Consider the following 13,040-nt stretch of genomic DNA (forward strand, 5'->3'; position numbering starts at 1 on the left):
GCATAAGGTCCTAGACAAGCAGGTTTCAGTCTGAGGTAACTTTGTTTACCTCTTAGGACCTTGTGGCGGTAGGAGAGTGGGTTGGAAATGGAAGAGAGAGGGTCAAAAGTGTAAGACTCCTGTTTCTGAATCCATCTCCAGTGAGATCAGGATCCCAAACATCTCTGCTCTAGCTTGCCCACAGTTGCCTGAGTAGAGGGAAACTATAGAAAATTCTCCACACCTCCTCTGGCAGTCTTCAACCATCTCAGGCAGACTGCTTCAGTCATCCTTTCTCTTCTAGAAGCAAGATGACTTTGTTAGAAGAATAGTTGAAATTTTCCCTCAATTTTCTCCCCCTCAAGTTTTTGAGGGTTAAGTCCTAAAATGCTCTTCCAGCCACCAAGGGAGGCACACTTGGGAAAAAGAAAAAAAAAAAAGGACTAGTGTTCCTGTATTATGAGGTCATACATTCAGTTTTACTTTGTTTTAAAATATATGTTTCCCCAAGGCACCAATTTTTATGTTCTAGGACAGATAACATTTTGACCCTATGTGATATGTTTCTATTCAAAGGATTTTAGGGTATGTTTGTTCATCAGTAAGTAAAGCTGAGACGTATTGACTATAAAGTTATTGGCAACACAGAATTTCTTGCTTTTCTGGAAAGACAAGGAGTGTATTTTCCCTGTGAGTGAGGAATTGATTGCATCATTGAGATGTACATCGCACCCCCACATCAAGGCATCAAAGGAAAGCAGCTCCCTCAAATCATCACTCTCCAACCTTTTCACTTCATGGACCAATCATGGAGGTTTGAATCCTAAATTTAACTTTGGAAGTTTGTTGCAAGTTCCAGAGAATTTCCTAAATAGGTTTCAAATGTTAGCGCTTTGCAGGCTTGGGAATTAAGCATTAAAAGAAGAGCGATGATTACAGTTACAATAAAAACTTGGCACAAAATGAAACAGGTTTCACTCTCTCTCTCTCTCTTTCCATGCGCTCACCTAAAGCTATAAATGTGTGGGTGATTACCCCTGAGTTTTTCCAATAATCTCAAGGCAGTTTAATGGCACAGGCAATGGGCTTTTTAAAAAAATCACTATGAACATTCATTTCAATTCAAGGAGTATCTTTTAAACTTGCTCTGGGACAAATCTGGTACAAAGCAACATGCGAGGTACAGAAGAAACATGACCCCAGGCCCTCTCTGGTTGTCTGTGACCGCCCTGCTGCCCAGCGAGTCTTTCCTAGCTGCTCTTCCTCTATCAACCTCTGTATGTTGGAGTCTCTAAGGCCCTGTACTTGGAGTGTTGCCTTGGAGGAACCTTTTGTCTTCTCTATACTCTCTCCCTACGTGTAGTAGGCTGAATCGTGGTCCCCAAAGAGATATGTTCACACCTTAATTCCCAGAACTTGTGAATGTTAGTGAATGTTACTTTATTTGGGAAAAGGGTCTTTGCAGATGTAATTATGTTAAGGGATTTGAGATGAATTATTCAGGTAGAGCATAAATCTAATGATAACTGTCCTTATAAGAGACACACAGGGGAGGGGCGCCTGGGTGGCTCAGATGGGTAAGCATCTGCCCTCGGCTCAAGTCATGATCTCAGGGTCCTGGGATTGAGCCCAGCATCCGGCTCCCTGCTCAGCGGGGAGTCTGCTTCTCCCTCTCTCTCTGCCCCTCCCCCCCACTTGTGCTCTCTCCCTCTCTCCCAAATAAACAAATAAAATATTTTTTAAAAAAGAGAGACACACACAGGGGAGATTTGACAGACAGAAGGGGAGGAGGCAATGTGACCAAAGTGGTAGACCTTGGAGTGATATGGTCACACAAGGCCACAAGTCAAGGATTACTGAGAGCCGCCAGAAGCTAAAAGAGCAACAACTTGTATTCTCCCCTAGAGTCTCCAGAGGGAGTGCAGCCCCTACAGACACCTTGATTTTGAACTTCTGGCCTCCAGACATCTTCATATTCCACCCATAGATTTAAATTTTCAAACCTGACCTCTCCTCAGAGTGCCACACCCAACATACATCTAACTGCTTGCTGGATATCTCCACTTGGATATCAAGAGATAACTCCAACTTAATATGCTAAGGGAATTCTTGATTTCCAATCTTTACACCCACGAATCTACTTCCGAGTCTTTCCCATCAATAAATAGCACTGCTATCTCAGGTTTTGGGTTTTTTTTTTAAAGATTTTACTTATTTGTTGAGAGAGAGAGTGACAGAGAGAGAGCATGAGCTGGGGGAGGGGCAAAGGGAGAGGGAGGAGCAGACTCCCCGCTGAGCAAGGAGCCTGACAGGGGACTCGATCCCAGGACCCCAGGACCATGACCTGAGCCAAAGGTAGGTGTTTAACCAACTGAGCCACCGGGCACCCCACTGCTATCTCAGCTTTAGGGTCAGTTCCAACTACTTCATGGCTCTAGGACAGAACCGAAGCATCATGTTTGATTCTTTTCTTCTTCTCGATACCTGCCACCTAATTCCTAGATGAATCTTTTTTGGCTACTACCTTCGCCCATCATCTCGGACTCAAATTTCTGTGACAGCCTTCTAATTCTCTCTGCCATTACTCTTCTCTCTCTCCACTACAGCCATTATAAACTTCCTACAGTGTAACTCCAATCCTATTACTCCCTGCCTAAGAAGTTTGAATAGCTTTCTATCACAGTGAGAATAATACCCAGACTTCTTACCTTGGTCTACAGCAATGGTTCTCAACTGGAGGCTTTTTTGCTCCCCAGTTGGTAATTGCCAGTGACATTTTTTGGTTGTCACTAGGGAGAGCCTTCTGGCACCTGTGGGTAGAGCCCAGGAATGCTGCTAACCATCGGACACGGCACAGAACAGCTCCCCATAGTAAGGAATTACCTGGCCCTACATGTCAGCAGCACCAAAGCTGAGAAATCCGAGCCTGCGGAGTCCACATGAGCTGACTGGTATCTGCCCTTTGTTGTCTCATTTCCCTCTCCTTTTCCTCAAATATGCCAAGCTTGTCCCCATTTCAGAGCCTTTGCACAGATTTTGGGTTGGAACATATTTTCCTGGATCTTTGCACCTCTGTTTCTTCATTATTCAGGTGTGAGCTCAAATATTACCTCCTCAGAGAGGCATTCCCCATCTCACGTGGCCTCCACCATCCTCCCCCAATTGGTCTGTCACATTAGCCTATTTTTACCTCAATATCATTGCTCTTATAGCTTTAACTTAATTATATCGGCGTTTTGTCTACTGTTGGCTTCTTTGCTCAAAGATGTAAGGTCCTCTGAGGTCTTCCAAGCTCTTTGCTACCTGCACCTGGAGCAGGAGCTGGCACAGAGTAAGTGCTCAGTGAATATTTGTCAAATCACTGGCACACAAATGCAAAGCAATAGAGGATAATTAAATAACTCAGGTTTGGTGCCAAAAGTGATGCAGTGAATCACCAGGAAGGCAGGTTTATTTCTAGCGCTTGTTAATTTCTAGTAAGTGGCTCCGGGTGTTACCTCCATTAAAGACTTAACTCCACTGACAGAAGGAGTGGTTGGGATGTCAAGCCTATCTTGTTTGTAGAAAAGATGTAATTTTACCTTTGACTCTATTGTTCTGAAGATAAAGCAGCCTGTCAGGTAGTACATAGCGGGTAACCAGTTGTTAATATGGTTGTGGATTTTGAAGCATCCACACAGAAGTAACAGATGAATCCCTGAGAGCAGAGAAGTCCACCGAGGGATTGCTTTCAGAGAGGAAAACCACAAATTTGCTCTGAAAGAGCCTACTGTTAGGAACAGAGAATAAAGAAGAGTCAAAGGAAATAGAGAAAACTGGTTAGAAAAGTAGTAGGAAAACAAACAAAACAGTCTCTGAAGCCCCAAGTTACAGAGTGATACAAGACAGCCAATTTATAAAAGAACTGTTGTTAACCCGATTCTTAACTGTTGTTAAGCCAATTCTCAGCTCCTTCTTGAACCTCTGTCAGCTTCAGCGTATTGGCTTCCTCCCCAGCCTCCACCATCAGGGGGACCCAGAAGTTCTACAAGTTGTCCACCTCTGGCCCCCGGGGCCTTGAGCAGCCGCTCCTACACAAGCATGCCTGACGCCCACATCAGCTTCTCCACTTTCTCTCGGGTGGGCTGCAGCAGCAGCTCCCGGGGTGGCTGAGGTACCAGCATGAGTGTGGTCGGGGGTTACGGCAGAGTGGGAGTGGGGGGGGCATCCCAGCTGTCTCAGTGAACCAGAGCCTGCTGGGTCCCCTTAAGCTGGGGGTGGACCCCAACATCCAGGCTGTGCACACCCCAGAGAAGGAGCAGATCAAGACCCTCAACAAGTTTGCCTCCTTCATTGACAAGATGAAACACCTGGAGCAGCAGAACAAAATTCTGGAGACCAAGTGGAGCTTCCTACAGCAGCAGAAACCACTCAGAGCAGCATGGATCGCACGTTCAAGAGCTCCATCAACCACCTTCCATGGCAGCCGGACACACGGTAGCCCAGCAGAAGCTGAAGTTGGAGGTGAAGCTTGGCAACGTTTAGGGGCTGGTGGAGGACTTTAAGAATAAATATGAAGCATAGATCAAAGAGCATGCAGACATGGAGAAGGAATTTGTCCTCATGGAGAAAGATGCAGACGAAGCTTACGTGAACAAGGTAGAGCTGGAGTCCCGCCTGGAAAGGCTGACCAACGAGATCAGTGTCTTTAACCAGCTGTAGGAAGAGGAGATATGGGACCTGCAGTCCCAGATCTCAGACATGTCTGTGGTGCTGCCCACGGACAACAGCTGCTCCCTGGACCTGGACGGCATCATTGCCAAGGTCAAAGTCCTGTACAAGGACATCGCCAACCACAGCCAGGCTGAGACCGGATCATGTACCGGATCAAGTACGAGGAGCTGTAGGCATTGGCTGGGAAGCACGGGGGATGACCGCCATTGCATGAAGACAGATTTCTGAGATGAAACAGTATCAGCCAACTCCAGGCTGAGATCGGGGGCGTCAAAGGCCAGGGGGGCTTCCCTGGAGGCCACCATAGGGTGAGCAGCACAGGGAGCTGGCTGTTAAGGCCGCCAATGCCAAGCTGGCCGAGCTGCAGCAAGCCAAGCAGGACGTGGCGCAGAAGCTGCTCTAGTACCGGGAGCTCCTGAATGCCAAGCTGGCCCCGGACATTGAGATCACCACTGGCTAGAGTCTGGGATGCAGAACATGAGTAACCAGACTAAGACCACCAGTGGCTCCTCCGGTGGCCTGACCTGGGCCTAAGGAAGCCTCACCAGTCCTGGTCTCAACTATGGTCTGAGCTTCCGCCTAGTTTCGGCTTGGCAGGGGCTCCAGATCCTTCAGCCGTGTGAACCCCAACAAGACTGTGGTTGTGAAGAAGATTGAGACATGTTGGGAAGCTTGTGTCCGAGTGGTCTCATGTCCCGTCCAAGTGCACAACCACTGTGGTCCCTCCCAACCCCCCAGCTCCTGTGGCTGCCATAGAGCCTCGGGGAAGGAGTTGTGCCCGGGAGCATTGGGAACAAGAGAGCCACCCAAGGCTCAGCCCCAGTCCTCAGCCTAGCCTCGGGGGGGAATCTAATGCCCTGGGTACCCCTTCTTGCCCATGCCCCCAAGTAAAAGTCAATTCAAATGTCTTTTCCCAAACAAAGCCTCAGATGGTTCTGCCAGTGCCCCCCCCCCAAAATAAAAAAATTAATAAAAGAAGCATTGCTGATGCATTTTTGGAACTTTGTGCTTTTGTGTTGGGGGTACATGTTCCTTCCATTAATCAGTGAATAGCTGAAAAGTTTTTGGCAAAGCAAAACTAAATTTAGCTATAAAGAAGTACCTACAAACAGAGAAGATAATGAAAGTATTCAGTTCTTACTTTCTAAAAATCTTAACCCTGCTATGAAATTCCTATAATCCTAAAGGGTTTTGGGTTAATCCTTGGACCGCTAATTTTTCTATAGATATTTTACTCATTAGGAAAACATCTGATAATTTCTAACAGCTTCAAAGTGTTGGAAATAGCAGTCATTTTGTTCCCTTTCACCCTGTGTTGAGTGGTTGAGAAATCATCGAGGGAGACTGGCAAAATTAAGAATTGGCAAAAGCTTCCATCTGCCCCAAACCGATCCAGTCCCGTTTCCATGTTTGGAAATGGTTTCTTGAGCTTATCCACACTTTGTTGGCAGGTCATATCTTTGTAGGATGACAGGCACTTTTCTTTCTACCACCCACTAGCCATGATCCTGGCCTTGGGGAATGCAAACCGGGTGTAATGTCCAGAATCAGAGGGCAAATAAACCAAGGACCAAATGCAATGATGGGTGCGGCCATTGTGTAAGAACCAGCTGCGCGGCCACCATGCGTCCTTGAGCTCGTTTTACAGAGGTGTGGTTTGTCCCATCGTATGAAGAGCAAGTGAAGGAGAGGACGTTTTTGAAACATGGGTAGAGAAGGAGAGTTAAATATATCTGATCATGAACTCAATTACTACATTTTATTCTAAGAAAGAATCACTTCTGTAACACGTTGAGGGAGAGAATACATTGTTGTGCCTCAGCCAGATCCCTTGCAGGAGGCATCCTGGGCAGATATCTATCCCCTTAGATCATTGCAGTGAGTAGGCAGACAGTTCTTTCTGTCCTACTTAAGCATGTTTTCATCTAGGAGAAACTAAACTTTAATCCTATCTACAATTTCAGAAGTGGATTAGTTCAGTTTAAGGGCATACTGAAATGGGCCACCAGACTCAGAATCATTTTGCCTGACTTACTCATCTGTAGTATCAGTGACCGCTGTTTCAATGCTTAATGTATCTTCAACAACAAGAGAAACTGAAGACATTGGGATTTTCATATATTTAGACCTGATCCCAACAATTATTTTTAAGTTTTGTATCTTTAACTTTTTAAAAAACATTCGATTGTACTTATTCCTTCTGTCGATTGATCAAAAACACAAGGAAATGAGGATCATCTGGGTTTTTTTAATTGGTATTGGTAAGTGTTGTTAGGGTTCATTCCAGTGTCTGTAAAACCTTCATTGTAGGGGTGTCTCTCCCGGTCTTCTGACCTAACAACTTGCATGAAGTGTTTTGCATCAAGTTCTGGGAAACTTGTATTCACCAGTGAAGTACTGGCTGTAGGCAAGCTCAGAAGCTTAGAGGCCGGAGCCGTCCTGGGTACCTCCTGTCGTCGAAATGTGAATATTTCCCATCAACTGCGGGCTGGGAGACGCACGCCCTTCGCTGAGACGTGATTGCAGCCAAGCGGGATGTGCACGGCCTTTGCATAAGGGAAGGATCACCTTATGAAGGCCACCCCCCAGGCTTTGTGCGCCACCCAACCTAATTCTAGAACATGGAGCAGACGCCAAGGGAGGTTTTGGAGGGTAAGAGATAAAACAGACCTAAAGGAAAAAAACGTTGCCTGAGGAAACCTTCAGGTTTTATCTATTAGGGTTGTACTCTCATTCTCTCCCTCCCTCCCTCTCTCTCTCTGCCTCTCTTTCTATTTTTCTCTTCCTGCCTCCTTCCCTCTCATTGGATTCTTTCACTAATTGTATGTAGTTCTTAATGAAGAAGCTCTGTGATAAAGCCAATCATCTTTCATTCAACAAATAGTAACTGCTATCTGTTAGACACTGTGCGAGAGATTCTGATGCTCTTACAAATAAGAAAACCCCTGTTTTCAAGGAACTCATAATCCAAAAGCCATCACAGACAAGAAAAATAACCTCTGTGGCGGGATGCATGATGTGTCTGAGGTATTAGGTGGGACCTCCTGGTCCCTTGGGACCTGGCAAAGATGAGCCTCACAGAATTCCCATTTCATGTCTCTTTGAAGGCCAAAGCGTGTTCCCAAGACTCCTGTTGCATTCACAGCCAGCTTTGCTCTGATTTCCTGCTTTCTGATGTCCTCTGCATCTTGTAGCCTTTCTTTTATTTCTGTTCTGACATAAACTCAGGTTTGGGACTCCTTCTCTTCGGTTCCCTCCCACACCCGGTGGGCCTCTCCTCCTCCCACACAAAGCAATCATGAAAACAAGGTTACTATACTGATACTATGTTTTAGAACTTGAACTGAGAGTTTTGGGGTCATGAGAGAGCACAGCAATAAACTTCCAATGACATAGGGCACATTCCTGCTGTGGGGTCTGTCTGTCAACCATCAACAGGGTCTTCTCAGGGTCTGCTTCACCTCACAGAGCACTCAGACGCCCTCCTGTCTTCCCTTCTGCCTCCTGATTCTCTCCCTCATGCTATCCCTCCGCACCGTATTCTGCCTCTCCCCTCACCTCCAGGTCTGGGAGAGTCTTGCTCTCTGTTGTCCAGAGCAAGCCTTTCCTCTTCATGCACTCTAAAATTCAAGTGCAGGCCCCCCTCATTCTGGGATAGGACTGCAAAACATGGAGCCAAGTCTGACAGGACAAGCTGGATTAATCCCACTCAGAGGATAGCATTTCAGACAGGGATGCAATGATAAAAGTTGGCTCTGAAGTTCTCCACCATTCATTCGAGCTGCTGGAATGAAAGGGGAAACAGAAATTACGGTTTATTTCCATCATCTCTCCCTCCAGCTCCCACACCTCAGTACTCAAGCAATAGCCGTTGGGCAGAGTGAGGTGTGAGCTCTCTAGCGAGGAAGACAAGGCGCAGACTCCCACCCTTTTCAGTTTCTGGGTGGAGTGAAGGGTGTGAGAGTCTCGTTCGAATTGGTTTCTCTTTCCCAGAGGCTGGGCCCTGGAGCACAGCTCTCTCCGCACCCAGGCAGATCCCAGGGAAGGAGCTCCTCGGCAATCTTGTCTTGGAGGATGCAAGTCCGGGTATGGCTGGAGGGTTTGGTCATGCTCATAAAGAGCCCTGGGATTTGGCATTGGGTCCCAGGGCTGTTGTTAGTTCATATGGAACATCTATGCAAAGCTATAAAACAGAACAAAACAAAACAAAAAAATCCTGCCACTTCTGGGATGATGCAACCCATGGCCAGGGTGCCGGCTTTGAGAAGGGCAAGGGCCCCTCTACCGGGTGCAGCCTGAACAAAGGAAGGGTGATCCGCTTTGTCCCAGGTTGTGCGGATTCTCTAAATGTAGTCTGACTAGATCAACGAGGTTCTTATTGTACCCGAATCAGAGGTACACTGCAGTGTCGGTCTTTCCTCACAAGGCTCTGAATGATTAGCTAATGAAATGGCAGTGTTCAAGGATCGGTACGTCACAATCGGTACATCTCTCCCCTTCTTCTTATCCAATTACTTAAAAATAACAGTAATAACGGTTAACCTTTATGGGGCACACTTGACATGTTCCAGGCACTGCACTAAGTAGTTTATAGAGATTAACTCCATGAATTCTTGCAACAACCCTATGACTTACACATCATCAGTCCCACTTAATGTTTGAGAAAACAGAGGCTTAGGTGCTTGAACTCAGCTAGTGAGTGGGTTTTAACTTAGAGTCCGTTTTAACTCCCACTCTATACCACCGATTTTCTTTTCTTTCCCTGCTTTCCTCCTTTCTCTCTCCTCTCCCGCTCTCTTGCCCCACGGGGACAAACCCTTGCAGAGGAGCCTGTAACTTCCTGGTAACTCTACAACTGACCTCTGAGTTCTGAGCATCCCTGAGACTGGGCTTTCCAAACAAAGAGCTTCCCTTTGGGGGCGCCTGGGTGGCACAGCAGTTAAGCGTCTGCCTTCGGCTCAGGGCGTGATCCTGGCGATCCGGGATCGAGCCCCACATCAGGCTCTTCTGCTATGAGCCTGCTTCTTCCTCTCCCACTCCCCCTGCTTGTGTTCCCTCTCTCGCTGGCTGTCTCTATCTCTGTCAAATAAATAAATAAAATCTTTAAAAAAAAAAAAAAAAAAAAAAGAGCTTCCCTTTGTTGTTGGGATATGCCGAAGAGCCCGGGATTCTGAAAATCCTGGCTGCAGGTTTCCAAATGAACCAGCAGGTCATGCCCAGATCCTACTCTTTGCTGGGTGGTAACATGTCCGCACACAACAAAACCTAGCTCCACTTGGCCCTTGGCAGGAGGTTCTGTGGCTTTTCTGGCCACCCAACCGAGGGCACAATAGAGAAGCCCCCATCCAGGGTCGTTTCTAGAGACCTCTTTGCCCTGTGGAGAAAAGAGATATACAATAGTACCTGGCAGTTTCTCTACAAAGAGGCTCCATATTTTCCTTATGTTTTTGACGCACCGCAGGATAACTCCCTTAGGTATTAGCTATCTCCTCAAAAAATCATAAGATACACAACATTTTAACCACAGTTTGTAGTTAAAACCTGGGGACAAGATAGTGGTACTCCCCTTGACTTGGCTTTGATAAACCTTTATACTCTAAAAAAAAATGTAGCATCCACTTGAAACATAGATCTATTCATGCACTTTGAAAGTTTGTTAAAGTTTGTGATAGAATGAAGATGCATAGCTAATCCAGAAAATGCCTAATTTTGGTGAAAAATGCACGACATCCAATATATTAACTTCCAAATAAGATAACCTGGTGCTCTCCGTTATTGGTTTCCAAAGACTCGTTGAACATTTCCTTGTTTGGCTTTGGAGGAATTTGCTCTGGGATTTCAGCCTGGCCCTCGACTCGCTGAAGGACTGCAGACTTAGAGCAAGCAGGCGGAGAAGCCGACAAGCGAAAATGAAAGTAAGCGGCCCTGGGCCTGAGGCTTAGTGTGTGTTCTTTAAAGAAGGAAGAACTCCTGCAGGGTCAGGGGAATGTCACTGGCAACCCTGGAACTTGCGAACGCCAATCAGACATCATGCGCTCCAGACAGATCAACCAAGTCCAGAGGCAAAATGTTTCATTGTAACTGTTGCAGCAGTGTCCTGGCTTCCTGGAGATGTCTTCTCTCCCGGGGGGTTGTTATTTTACCATGAGCCATTTAACTCTTGCCCGTGATGTTGACATACCTAACTCAGTAGGGACAGCGAGTGGTAGATCTTCCAGACCGGAGCCCAGGCTTTGGAAGGTTCCAGCTGGGAAAGCATCCGTAGCCAGGTCCAATCCCGTTTAGTAAAACTTCTAACCATGATACAGAGCTGGGACATGCCAAGAAGGGGACCGGATATGCATGCATTAGCTGAGATGAAAAGAAGTGTCTTCTTCTTTTTTTTTTTAATAATAATATTTTTTATTATATTATGTTAGTCACCATACAGTACCTCCCTAGTTTTTGATGTAAAGTTCCATGATTCATTAGTCGCGTATAACACCCAGTGCTCCATGCAATACGTGCCCTCCTTACTATGCATCACCAACCTATCCCATTCCCTCACCCCCCTCCCCTCTGAAGCGCTCAGTTTGTTTCCCAGAGTCCATAGTCTCTCATGCTTCATTCCCCCTTCTGTTTACCCCCCCTTTCTTCTTCCCTTTCTTCCCCTACCGATCATCCTATTTCTTATGTTCCATAGATGAGAGAAATCATATGATATTTGTCTTTCTCTGCTTGACTTATTTCGCTTAGCATTATCTCCTCCAGTCCTGTCCATGTTGCAGCAAATGTTGAGAAATCGAAGAACAGTGTCTTCTTCTTTGTTGGGGGTGGGGTCAGGGAGTGACAGGGTCTTATTTTTTTAAATCGTGAAATAAATATTGGTTAAAATGTGTCACATGACTGGGTTTATTTTCTCCTCACCTCTTGAGAACTTTTGCAGAAACAGAGTGATTGTGAACACTACTGCATTTTTCTTTTCTTTCTTTCTTTTTTTTTTTTTAAGAGTTTATTCAGAGCACAAGTAGGCCGAGCGGTAGACAGAGGGAGAGGGAGAAGCAGGCTCTCCGGTGAGCAGAGAGTCCACCGTGGGACTCAATCCCAGGACCCTGGGATCATGACCTGAGCCGAAGGCAGACGCTTAACCAACTGAACCACCTAGGTGCCCCTCTACTGCATTTTTCAAGTGGGGTTTCCTAAGACCTTTGAACCCTGAGAAGCACATCAGAAGCTCTAAATCTAACCGTTAAATATTATGAAATACGGTGTAGCAAAATAAAAACTTTAAAGTGAGAGGAGCAAGAAGACCTCTGTCTGATTACACCCAGCCTCCTCCAGTGGAGAGAATCTAGTAACTTTTCCATGATCGTCAGTTGACCATAAGAGCCCCTTGAAGCTCTTAAATTCTCTGCTAATATAAGTATAGCACTCTGATAGGTTTCCACAGTTTTAGTGTCTCCTACTCCATGTAGGTAAATTTTAGACCAAGGTCACAATGTAGTATTATCCTCTAAAACATTTTTCTGCTATACTCAAGTGAACTGTAAGTCCCTGAAATGCTAGGTAGGTATTTCATTACACTTTGTAAACATTCTATGTGGCTTCAAAAATGCATCTGAGACTAAAATGTATTATCTTTCAAACCACTTTCATGTATGGTGTTTAAAATGGAAAATGCAGTTATAAGGAAATACAGTATTTCTCTCCAGATTGTAATAAAAGGTTTACATGATCAGTTAACAGTGCTTTCACTGCCCTCTGCTGCCTTAAAGAGAACACTGGATTTGGAAAGCTTCGTCTTACATCTGATTGGGGAAGGCCAACTTTTCATTTATGGTCATTGTTATTAATGCTCGCTGGCATATTCCAAGTGTAAGACTATCTGACTTGGAAAATCTCAACAATGAAGCAGCCAATGACCCAAAACCAAATAAGCACTATGTTCTTGTGAGTCAGGATTTTCTGGGGTTTTATTAAGTTCTGGGGGTTCTTTCTACAGGATCACTAATATATATGGAAATAGCTGTTTATTTAGAAGTTGATTATAAAGGTTTTTAATATCTGTTATTTTTTTAAAGATTTTTATTTTTAAGTAATCTCTATACCCAGCGTAGGGCTCGAACCCACAACCTGTGATCAAGCATCACATGCTCCACTGACTGAGCCAGCCAGGCACCCCAATACCTGTTATTTTTTAAAACATGAAAAATTAATAGAAATGGCAACAAAACTGAATTTAAATGAGAATCTTGCTTCTTTAAAAAGGGGAATGAAGCTTAATAGAATTGCTTTGTGGGAATGTTCTATTATTTGCATTTAAATATTGGGTGCTTAACGTCAGTAAAAGATGGAGTGTTTTCATAGTT

General features: G+C 45.3%; 1 protein-coding gene and 1 pseudogene across 3 annotated transcripts in view; both read left to right on the forward strand.

Annotated features, from left to right (window-relative positions):
* SYNPO2 (synaptopodin 2) overlaps positions 1–13,040 on the forward strand; it is a 167,508-nt gene that overhangs the window by 66,491 nt on the left and 87,977 nt on the right. The gene's annotated exons all lie outside the window — the stretch shown is intronic.
* On the forward strand, positions 1,153–9,819 carry LOC148109055 (keratin, type II cytoskeletal 8 pseudogene; annotated as a pseudogene).

Source organism: Ursus americanus, chromosome 13 (assembly GCF_024610735.1).
Source record: "Ursus americanus isolate L20-20 chromosome 13, mUrsAme1.1.p, whole genome shotgun sequence".
Taxonomy (NCBI): Eukaryota; Metazoa; Chordata; class Mammalia; order Carnivora; family Ursidae; genus Ursus; species Ursus americanus.